This window comes from Aquarana catesbeiana, linkage group LG05 (genome assembly GCF_042186555.1).
Source record: "Aquarana catesbeiana isolate 2022-GZ linkage group LG05, ASM4218655v1, whole genome shotgun sequence".
NCBI lineage: Eukaryota > Metazoa > Chordata > Amphibia > Anura > Ranidae > Aquarana > Aquarana catesbeiana.
Window position 1 is genome coordinate 497,452,102 of NC_133328.1, and position 12,521 is coordinate 497,464,622.

At 41.8% G+C, this 12,521-nt stretch overlaps 1 protein-coding gene and 1 long non-coding RNA gene across 3 annotated transcripts in view; one reads left to right on the plus strand and one right to left on the minus strand.

Annotated features, from left to right (window-relative positions):
* Nucleotides 1-12,521, minus strand: part of LOC141145152 (uncharacterized) — a 195,521-nt gene that overhangs the window by 83,016 nt on the left and 99,984 nt on the right. The gene's annotated exons all lie outside the window — the stretch shown is intronic.
* MAPRE2 (microtubule associated protein RP/EB family member 2) overlaps nt 1-12,521 on the plus strand; it is a 337,172-nt gene that overhangs the window by 28,857 nt on the left and 295,794 nt on the right. The window contains exon 2 of one of the 2 annotated variants that reach the window (XM_073631562.1): nt 9,461-9,573. The exons of the other annotated variant lie outside the window; for it this stretch is intronic. The gene's annotated coding sequence lies outside the window, so the exon portion shown is untranslated. The remainder of the gene's footprint in view (nt 1-9,460; nt 9,574-12,521) is intronic. 2 annotated transcript variants of the gene reach the window in all.

Genomic DNA, 12,521 nt, shown 5'->3' on the forward strand with positions numbered 1-12,521 from the left:
AGTGTATTGCTTTGTACGCAGAAGATATGCTTCTCTTTTTACAAGACCCAGGTCCATCTTTGGAGGCGGTTTTTAAGATACTGGGAGAATACTCCAGGTTCTCGGGGTTATGTGTGAACTGGGAGAAGTCTAGTGTAATGGCCTTTGATCCGGGTGCTCAGGCTCTGGCGACACAACAGGTCCCCGTTGCCTGGGTATCACAGTTTAAATATCTTGGTATTCATATAACACCCAAAGTGACTATATGTCATTAAATCTTCTTCCAGTACTGGCCAAGACAAAAATACAGCTGGAAGCATTTACCACTCTCGCTTATTGGAAAGGTTAGTCTCATTAAGATGAAGGTTTTACCGGTCTTCTTATACTTTTTAACCTCCCTGGCGGTATGATTATTTCGGATTTTAGGTGCTGAAAGCGGTACAATTATTTTGCATGGAAATTTGGCGTTTTATATTGTAGGTCTGTAAATCTTAATAATAACACACTTAAATCTGTGCAAACCAGAGTCTAGTAGATATCCCGGGTATGATGAAGTTTGAAACACAAAAACATAAATTATAATATAATAAATAAAAATAAATAATTAAAAAAAATTTTAAAAAATGGTAATAAAATAAATTTCCCCACAATTCACTATCGCTCAATTCTGCAAGTGTTCTAATTTACTATCGCTGTTTTCTAGCTGGTCTAAAGCCACTTTTGACGTAAAGGGACACTTTTTGGTTGCTATGGACAATCTCCAGTTTCCAGGCAGAAAGAACAGTGTATATCATGTAAAACTGCATGCAGGGCATGGGCCAGAGCACTGGGGACAAAAGGGATGTGAAATCATTTCATACAGTACTGTAATCTGTAAGATTACAGTACTGTATGTGTTATGATTTTGACATTACTTTGAATTTGCCGCCAGGCTCCGCCCCCGTGCGTCGCGCCGCTCGCAGGGAACGGAGCCTGGCACGGAGAGGCTTCGGAGGAGGACGGAGCCCTCGGACACTGCGGGGGACATCGCAGGATCCCGGGGACAAGGTAAGTAACGCCGCCCCAGGATCCTGCAATGCGATCCCGAGTGTGGCTCGGGGTTACCGCTAATGGTACTGAATTTTAACCCCGAGCCACACTCGGGAAAACCGCCAGGGAGGCTACGGAACTCTCCGGTCTGGGTCCCAGCATCGTTTTTTAAACGTGTGAACAGTCTGGGTCTTTCCTCTGGTCCGCAACACACCCTAGGATCAGCCTTAGGACACTGCAGGAGCCTTGGGGACAGGGAGGGCTTGCTCTTCCGGACCTATTTAAATATTTCATAGCCAGGCAAATGGTTGTAGCTAGGCGATGGTTGCTTCGTGATGATGGGGATGCAGCCAACTTGTTGGAAGCGGCCTATATGGGGCCATATGAGAGCCTATTCTTTTTGATACATAGAGGCACCTCGGCACTGTCATCTCCGACTGACTCGATGCGCGTTACGATTCACGCATGGGACAGAGCGAAGGTGCTGATAAAGTCTCAGACCGATATGTGGTCCCCAGATACCCCCTTGTGGTTCAACCCCAAGCTGCCGCATCTGGGTACAATACCTGACCCAATCATATGGGCTAGAATAGGTGTAAAACAATTGAAACACATAGTGGGAGGTAAAAAACTACTTAATTTTAATCAACTGAAGGACAAACATGGGTTGCCCAACTGGTACTTCTTCCGTTATTTACAACTAAGTCATGCGTTCAAGACACAATTTGGATCAGATTCCCTGGAAATAGGATCATCCCCCTTAGAGTCATTACTTTGTGAGGAAAATTTAAAAAAGCCCTTATCTGAGGTCTATAAAGGGTTATTTGTTGAAATGCCAAAAATGCTTATTAAATGTAGAGACACATGGAGCGCTTTAATTCCCGATTTCGGGAGAGATGATTGGGATGATATGTGGGACCACACGTTTGGGACTTTAGTGTCGGCTAGAGACAGACTTATTCAATTCAAACTGTTGCATATGATATATTATACCCCGGCAAGGCTAGCTAGCATATATGGCACTGATGCAGGTGAGTGCTGGCGCTGTGCATACAGCCCAACTGACTTTGACCACGTTTTTTGGCACTGTCAGCCGATCAGGGAGTTCTGGACGGGGGTTACTCACACTGTTCAGACCTTACTGAAAATACCTATTCCACTCACAGTGTCGGTATGCTTGCTGGGCTTGGTGGAAGGGATCGCACCATGAAGAGCTCAGAGGACCTTGATCTCTATTTCTTTGTTTTATGTCCGTAAAGCCATTATATGTTATTGGAAGAGGTCTGAGTCACCAGTATCCTTTTGGAAAGACATGGTAAACAAGGCATTGCCTCTATACAAAGCTACATATCTGAGTAGGGGCTGCCCCACCAAATTTGAGAAGGCGTGGCAGTGCTGGATTGATGCTAATGAGACTTTAGCATAGAGGCTGTATATGATAGGACCCGATTGAATTTATAGTTATATTAAAAGTTATAGGTGTGTCCAGGTAGAATGCTTTATTACTAAGAATTTATGGTTACTGTCACCAATATTATGGAATTGAATATGTTCATATAATGTAATGGATCGTTGCACAAGCTGGGGGGAGGGGGTGGAGGGAGGTTGTTGGGGGTGGGGGGGGGGTTGGTTTGGTATACAAGTTATGTTCTGTCTTGTATGTATGTTTAAAAATATGTGAATAAACATAATTTAAAAAAAAAAAACCCATCTCAATACAGGGCATTTTAACCCCCTTCCTGCCCAGGCCATTTTTCAGCTTTCAGCGCTGTCACACTTTGAATGACAATTGCGCGGTCATACAACACTGTACCCAAATGAAATTTTTATTCTTTTTTCCCCACAAATAGAGCATTATTTTGGTGGTATTTGATAACATCTGCGGTTTTTATTTTTTGCGCTATAAACAAAAGAAGAGGGACAAGTTTGAAAAAAACACTATTTTTTACTTTTTGTTATAATAAATATCCATTTTTTTTTTTTAAAACAAATTTTTTCCTCAGTTTAGGCCAATACTTATTCTTCTACATATTTATGGTAAAAAAAAACGCAATAAGCGTATATTGATTGGTATGCGCAAAAGTTATAGCGTCTACAAAATAGGGGATAGATTTATAGCATTTTTTATTATTTATTTTTTTTTTTTTTACTAGTCATGGCGGCGATCTGCGATTTTTATTGTGACTGCGATATTGTGGCAGACACATCGGACACTTTTGACACATTTTTGGGACCATTCACATTTATACAGCGATCCGTGCTATAAAAATGCACTGATTACTGTATAAATGTGACTGGCAGGGAAGAGGTTAACACTAGGGGGCGATCGAGGGGTTAACTGTGTTCCTAGGGAATGTTTCTAACTGAAGGGGGAGGGGACTCACAAGGGGAGGAGACCGATCTGTGTTGCTCTGTACTGAGAACACAGATCGGTCTCCTCTCCTCTCTGACAGGACGTGGATCTGTGTGTTTACATACACAGGTCCACGTCCTGCCATGTTACCGGGCAATCGCGTGTGCCCGGCGGGCATTGCGGCCGCCGGGCACGCGCATCGGGTGCCCAGTGACACGGAGGGCGCACGCGATTGCCGTCGGTGGGTAGGGAAGGCGAGGGCCTCATATGACGCCCTCCCAGAACGAGAGCCGTTCCGTCTCGCCGTCATATGACAGCCAGTGGGCGGCAAGCGGTTAAAGATGGTGCAGCCAAAAGACCATATAAACAGAACAAAATATTACAGCACACACATGCAAAAATGTGTGCCCCCCCCCGCAAATCTTTGTCTGTTGTATGGATTCTGACCAAATCCCTTTGGACTGGAGCACCCCACTCCCCCATCATTGCCACTTATTAGTTTCCACCTGTGGTATAGGAGGTGGATTTGCTAAGGTTGGAGATTAGCCAAGCATTAAATACCATATAGTCACCTATATCTCCACCTTTGTTCTGTTGACTTCTGCTGTGGTGTGTGATGCTCCCTGGTTTTTATCATCATCTCATACACTAGAGAAACAAAAACAATCTTACTTTTACCTTGTTAACACTTTATTAACGGGACATTTCAGCTCCTGTGTAGGTAAACTTAGCCTATATTGCAAAGGGACCGTAACAAGCAGTCTGGGATCTGTGGTCTGTGGTCATTTTTTTATGACCCTTGAAGCACGTACTGAACTGATAAGTGATCCAAAGATACTTCCACCAGTTATGCTGAATGAAAGTTGTCACTGTACATAGTCTGTAACCAGCTGTCATACCAACTAATGCCAGCGACTGTTACTGTATAATCTGTCAAGGACTATCATATCAACTAATGTCACAATAGATTATCGGTCACTGACCATCCCACCAGCCGCTGTATATAATCTGTCACACCAAATTGTTTTACTGTATATAATCTCAAAGACCAACAAAACTATGCTTGTTTGGGGATAGTCTGTTCATTATAGGATACCTTTTAAGAGCATTGCACATCCTAATGACAAGCAATTTGTAAAGTAGAACTTTAGTCAGAAAATTAAATCCTGCTAGATCACTTCTGGCTGCCCCCTTTTGCAGGTATAGCCATGTACAGTCAAAATGAGTGCCTATACTGTTTAAAATCCAGCAATACACCATCTCACCCTGCTCTGCATATGCTCAGTTGCTCTTTATTTTCGGCATTGTGCCGCAAATCAGAGCCACTATAGGCCGATCGGCTGGCAGCCTAATTATTTACTGCTGCTCAGGGGCTCTGTGCTTCAGCAAAATGGCAGCCTCCTGGAGAAACAAAAATAAGAACAACACAGGAGACAAATTACTGTATACACCAATTTTGGTAGTATAATTAACATGGAATGTGTGTCCCTTGCTAAGGAACATTTTTTTATCAAAATCGTTATGGGTAAATTTCCACTTTAAGTTCATTCAACACATAATAGAGCTAACTGATCAGGATTCTTTTTTTTTTTTTTTTATCCAATGTTGACTTCTTATGCCTTCTAATGCCGCGTACACACGATCGGAATTTCCAACAACCAAACCATGGATTTATTTCCCGATGGTGTTGGCTGAAACTTGTCTTGCATACACACGGTCGCACAAATGCTTTCGGAAATTCCGATCGGCAAGAATGCGGTGACATATAACATGTGCGACGGGACTAGAAAAAGGAAGTTCAATAGCTCATCTGCTTGATTCCAAGCATGCGTGGAATTTTGTGCGTCGGAATTGTCTACACACGATCGGAATTTCCGACAACGGATTTTGTTGTCGGAAAATTTGAGATCCAGCTCTCAAATTTTTGTTGTTGGAAATTCCGACAGAAAATGTCCAATAGAGCCTACACATGGTCGGAATTTCCGACAACAAGCTCACATCGAACATTTGTTGTCGGAAATTCCGATCGTGTGTACGCGGCATAAGATGTTAGAAGTCTAAGACGACATGTACTGGGCATCCACTTGATGGCTATTTCATGACACGCAGAATTCAGGAGTGCTTTTTCCTTTACATTTGGACTTTATAATGATATTCCAATCCATATTACAGGGCATTAGAAATTTCATACCTGTTGTCAGGATCCGAGGGGGTAAACAGGCAACTGTGAGACAGTTCAGTCAACTTAAAACGGCTTTATTTAGGAAAAACTGAAAAATTACAGACTTTGTCTTCATAGGCAGCTCAAAACAATACAAACGCTTCTTATAAGTACAACACCGTCTTTTTAAATAATGCTCAGCCTTCCAGCCGCAGCATATATAACATAGCAAAGTCCCTGTGTTGAGGCAAGCTCACCCAGCAGGTTCAAGTCAGAGACAAGAAGCTTCCATCTAGAATCAAGGTCTCCTCAGCACTGATATTAAAACAGCCACCCCAGCCTCTCTGACCAGCTGCCTAATAAGCATGCCTGAAAGGGAAGTACTTGCCCTCTTCCATTAAACCTCTCTTGACCTAACCCAGGCTGACTCTCTACAGTCTACACCAGGGGTAGGCAACCTGGGGCCCTCCAGCTGTTGCAGAACTACAAGTCCCATCATGAATGAATGAATGATTTGTATAGCGCTGCAGTTGCGAACTGAATCGCCTCAAGGCGCTGGATCCGTCCTGTGTTGTCAGGCTTCTCAGAAGAGGTAGGTCTTGAGTTTCTTTCTGAAGGCCTGATAGTTTTCTTCCATGCGAATATGAGTAGGTAGAGCGTTCCATAGCTGTGGTCCTTGGACTGCGAATCATGCCTCTGGGAGTAATTGTAACTGCCAGCCTTGCAATGCCTCATGGGAAATGTAGTTCCACAACAGCTGGGGGCCCCAGGTTGCCTACCCCTGGTCTACACTGTCCCCTCACCCTCTCTCGATCCTCCTAGGTCTATATTGTAATGGTTTTGGATTATGTAATAGTTAACATCTATTACACAACACATACTGGTATATACACAAAGTAGTATATCCTTTACATCCAATATGCCTCAGATAATTGATTGCAACTACCAGATTCGGAGATAATATTGTGGATTCACCAGAGCTCCATATTGCAGGTTCTTGTTTGAAATAGAAGTGAATAACTGTACAGCAATGTAGAGAACGGAGATTCAAAAAGTACATCTGTGCTTGGCCACAAGATTCTTAAATTATTAATAGCCTCATAAATTTAACAATAAATAATTAAAAAGGCAAAAAGTCTAACTTTGGAATGTCATAAATGACAAGTTAAAACCTCTACTGGATTTAGCTAGCAAAAACTGCTGCTGCTTAAAATAAGTTATTCAGCTTTCACTGATTTGTTGTAGAGCAGTGTACTGTGTTGGAAGAGGTCTGCCTTTGGTAAAACATAGTCGTTCGCGTCTAAACCGGTAAATTAAAGTAAATTTGTCATCTTGTAAAAGGTATACAATTTATGCACTTTAAAGGATAAGTTCACCTTTTGTGTAACATGTTACGCCCATATTTAGTGTGTAACATGACACAGATGCACTGGCTCCCGCTCCCCCCTGATCCCCCGTTCTGACAGCCAGCGGTAATCTTTTCCCCTCCATAGCTGTCACAGTCTGCAACAAACGCAGCTGTGTCGGGCTCTGTCCACATCCTTCTTTCACAGTCGAGGTCACAAGGTCCGACAGCCTTTGCGGACAGAGCCATGGTAGTTCATTCCTGCTTCCTGTCAGTGTAACTGCCTGCCCATATCAGAGGTACGGCCAGACAGATACACAAACAGTCTGCAGAACCGTAGCATTACTCCTATGGTCTGATCGTGGGTGCAATGCTTTACAGGTCCATTACAAAAAATAAATAAATGCATATTTTTTTGCATGCAAAAAAAATGTGCATATTTTTTTTTTTTTCTAAAGGTGAACTTCTCTTTTAAGATGGTAGTGTGTATTTCAACAACATGCCCTGAGAGCATTAAGCAGCAGCCGGTGAGAATGGCCGAGAGTGGCCAAAAGCCGGCGAGAATGGCCGAGAGCGGCGGCGCCATTTTTAAACGGCAACTCTGCAAATGACACAGGGGCAAGGCTGCAATACAATGACACTCACAAGGCTGCAATGATGGACAAGACTACAGATGGACACTCACAAGGCTACACTGACAAGGCTGCAATGATGGACAAGGCTACAGGTGGACCCTGACAATGCTACACTGACGCTGACAAGGCTGCAATGATGGACAAGGCTACAGATGGACACTGACAAGGCTGTATTGATGGGCATTTAAATGTAAGTTTTTTTCCTTAAACTTCCCTCCTAAAAGTTTTCTTTTCCTTAAAATTCCCTCCTAAACTTGGGGTGCGTGTTATACGCCGATAAATACTGTAAGTCATACATGCGAGGAGTCTTCAGTAAGGATGAGCTCAGGCATGTTCACAACTAGCACGTGTAGAGCCCGCACTGTGCTGTGCTAATCACGGGCAGTGAGACATTTTCCCGATGCACGGCTGCAGAGATCAAGGAATGCCTCAATGCCTGTGATTAGCGCTGTGCAGTGCCGACTTCCTGGCGGGCTCTACACGTGCTAGTTGCGAACAGGCCTGAGCTCATCCTTAGTCTTCAGTAGAGGAGGAGGGAAGGAGAGGCTTTCCCAGCTAAGCACACTCTCTCCTGCTTCCTTACCTGAGGTAAGGTCGGGTGGACTCCAGGAAGTAAATGATACATGAATCATCTGGCCTTATTTAGAATAGCCATGGCCAGAAATAATAGGGGGTGTTTTTCAAAGTGATTTCTCAAAAAAATAAAGCATGGAGACATGGATGGGTGCGTTTGCTTTGAATATTAAAAAAAATTTAAATAGCATTTTTGGTTTGCAGTGTTCACATGAAGTGTAATTCCACTTTAACTTTCATACTCTAAATTAGCCTAGTAGAGTGCTCCTAGTTTTGGGGCTTCAGGCGTCAAGCGTTTGAGCGTTTATGAATTCCATTAATTTATTCTGGTAAGTGGAGCCTGAGCCAGCCCCTTTGCCCCCTCCACAGCACAGTGTTCCAGTGAGCACTGGAGGGACAGAGCAGAGAACCTGTGATTGACAGTCCCAGCTGTCTGCTCAGAGTGGAGGGGAAAATTGAGCGATCCGCAGTGTTTGATCGCTCATTTCTTACCACAGAGCCGGCGGGGGACAGATCCAGCATCAGATCGATGCTGCATCCACCTACCGTAGGTGAGTATAATTTTTTTTTTTTTTTTCTTTAGAAAGCAATGTTTTCTTGAATAAGACCGCTGTTTTGCAATCTCCTCCTGCTGAGCCTGAACCAGGAAGTGCTCGGAGTACGTCCAGGCTCAGAGCTGTCAAAATCCCAGCACAGATACCGGGTGTACAAGCTGATTGACAACGCTCTGCCCTTAGACCTCTTGAACTAAGGGCAGGATATAAAGAGGACTTGACACTACCATGTTTTTATGCACCATTGAATTATAATCTTTTGGAAATCGAGACCTTTTTGAGTGATTTAATTTTTTTATACTGCATATTGTAGCCATGCCTTTTTTATTCAGTCAACCAAGAATTGTTGTATGACTTGTGGAATACAAACGTGTCTATATTTCTATAGCTTTAAAGCCAGTAGGAGAGCACAGTAAAATATGATTGCTTATCCTCCCTACTAGAGAAATGATTTAACATTTGTTAAGCTTTAAATTATTTGTAATTATACTGTTGCCCAAGTGCGGTATTTAATTTATTTTCCCTATATGATTACATATGTCTATTGCATTAGTAATGCAACAACTACAATAAATAAATGCATACGATGACAAATGAAAATAGGGCAGTGATTTTGCCCAAGGCTATGGGCTTGTCAGACGATGGTAATTATCTGTGATTGTGTGACCAGGCAGGGTGGTACTTTATATAGGACAGTGTAGAGGTCACAGATACCCCGTCATATTGTCCCTGTTGTTGCACTAGGATGACTTGAGTCGGTGCATCATATTTGTTGCTTACCAGTCTGTGCAGGCACAATTCACAGGCCCCCTCCTCCTTGTGTTTGTCTAGAACAGAACTGTCTCAGCTTGGCACTGAGGGACTGCAATACACAGGAGGTGGGTGCGGGGATTGGCAGAAGAAGCTCATTTAAAGACACAATCCTTCTTCAAGAGTCTGTTAAGGTCTGTATATGTATACTGTATTCATATTTTGTCTTTGTTAATATTCTGTAATTTATTTTGGCATATTCCAAAAACGTTCTTGTTTCATGTTCATGTCATGTCCATGCGATTTTTTTTTAATTAACTTATTTGATTAAACCTTATTAAATATCAAAAACAATCCAACATCGCAATCGGTCTTTAGTGCACAAAGTATCAGAAGTGGTAGCGATAGTATGGTCATTTATTGTTCAGTTTGAAGAGAACCACTCACAAAGCAAAAGAAAGTTTGTTTGAATCTGCAGATAGTTGCCATTGTTACATTTTTCAACTTTTCACACAGGTATTGTACTTAGTATTTGATTCTTGTTATGTCTACAAATATGCTAACATTTGAAAAATCTTAGGCCCCTTTCACACTTATACAACTTCAAAGTCGCGCGATTTTACCATGATTTCGCAGCCGCTATTCTGCTGCTATTTTACTGCGATTATGCTGCGATTTGGAGCAGTAATACTTTGTATGACTTTGCCACAACTTTGGCATTAACAAATGAAAACATACATGGTGTGAGGCTTGTGTTTACAAAGTTGTACTGAAATTGTGTCTATATTATTCAGGTACGACTTGCATGCTACTTGAGGGTTTAACATTGAGGTCTATGGAGTACAACTCGCATGGAAGTTGGACCAAAGTAGTGCAGGGACTAATTTGAAGTCGGCATGACTTAAAGTCGTGCCAATATGAATGGTAGTCAGTGAAAATCATGGAGAATGACTTGTCATACGATTTTGCAGTACAAAATCGTGCGACAAGTTGTGTAAGTGTGAAAGGGGCCAGTCTTGATGATGTAAATCTGGATGTGACAGGGACTGAGAGCATCTCCATACATATAATTAAGTCAGAAATCTCTAATCTTTGTTTTAACCACATTGAACAACACAAGGTACCATTACTTGCATCTAAGTTGATTGAAGCATTGTCAAACATCCTGAATGCTGGATTATTATTATTTATTTTTTTATAGTCATGGAGAAATTTGTTGGTACCCATAATTTTCTCTAAAACAACTAACTCAAATCTAACAAAATTAAATGGCATCAGGCATTGTTTATTCCACATAATAATGTGTGGAATAAGTAATAAAAAAAAAAAAAAATCTGACTTTTTACATTTGATTTTTTTTTTTTTTTTCAAAAGCATACTTAAAATAATGATAAAACAAATTAAATCATCATGGACAAAAATGATGGAGCCCTTCTCCTAAGATTTTGCTGTGCAGTCTTTGTAGGCAAGCACTGCAAACAAGCAATTTTTGCAGCTCTCAGTGAGACATCTGTACTTGCCAATGGGTAGCTTGGTCCACTGTTATTGAGCAAACTGCTCCAGCTGTCTCACGTTTGAAGGGTGTCTTCTCCAGACTGTTCTGCTCTTTCCATAGATATTTCATATGATTAAGATCAAGGACCATAGAGGACCACTTTAGAATTGTCTAGTGTTTAGTTCCTAGCCATTCTTGTTGTTTTACCCTGTTGGTGCACCTGTGCTTGAGATTGTGTGCTTTATGGCTTTAGGTAGTACATTGCTTTGAAAGCTTTCATCTGTGAACATAGAGCTGATGCGACTTGCCAAAAAAACTCCAGTTTTGTTTCATCCCTCCAAAGGACCTTTTCCTGGAAGCATTGTGCCTTGTCATATGCATTTTAGCAAATTTCAGTCTAGCTTTTTTTTGGTTTTTCTTTTTACCCATTTCAGCTCTTTGGATGTACTACGTACGTCCAAAGAGTGAACTTTTAATAACAAGCTGATGGCCGCTCCATAGCTGCTGCTCACTTTCACAGAGCCGGCAGCGCAGTGGCATAAAAATTTGCAACTATCAGCTTTTTATTCTACAGGGCCTCTACTTTCAGAAAATATATAATGTTCTGGTGGATTAAGTAATTTTATAGCTAAAAATTAAGATTTTTACATATATGAGAAAAATAGCATCTTTAGCTCTGTTTCAGGGCCGAAATGAAGGCGCAGATTTGGCCCTGATTCGTCCCTAAACCAGAGAATGGGGACGCACGGCATTCCTATGCGATCCACAGCCGGTTTCAGTATGAAACAAGCCTAAAATCAGTCTATATATGCAGTAAAGCATGGTTGTTATACTCACTGTGGAACCTAAGGGGTTATTCACTGCATTGTGTAAAAGGCTGTTTGATCCTGATCCATTTGGTCTTCTCTGATCCCCCCTTCTTTTACTGTCCCCAATCCATCTGCTGATAGTAAAAAGCACTTTTTTTGGGGGGGAGCATATGATCATCACATGACCAATCAGCACTGTCCAGACTGAGGGTTAGGAATCATGCAGCCTCATAGGACAGTCAGGGGAGGATGAAAACTCTTCCTACAAGCTTTAACCAGTCACTGATAGAAGTCACAAGACTGCTATATACTACTGATGAGAAAAGGTATTTACTAAAATAATTACATTTACATGTTCTGTGTACTGTGAAAGACTGGATTTAGTGAATGCAGGCTCCTGGGTTTAGTAACACTTTAAGTGTGGTGCACACAATGATGGTGCCAAACCACAAAATTACTACTTACCTCCATTTGAATAGGCTGACTGATTATAAGAATGAACATGTGTGAACTTATTACAGAAAACCACTAGTAGTTTGAAGTATCATTATGGTCCAAATACATATAATGTTTTCTTGGGGGTGCCAACAAATCTGTCCAGGCGTTTTTAGAATATCTCTTTAGAATAAGGAATCCTTTATTACTTTTCACACTTTATTCTATGACATACAATCTAATCACTTTTTGAGAGAAATAAAGCATTGTATCAATGAGCTGTAAGGGTAGCAACAAATTTGTCTGTGACAAATTTACAACTCGGGGGCGTGTGATATTGCTCCTCTGGTCACGTGACAGTGCTTGGGTGTAGCGGCTGCCTACTTGGTCTGAGCTCTGTCAC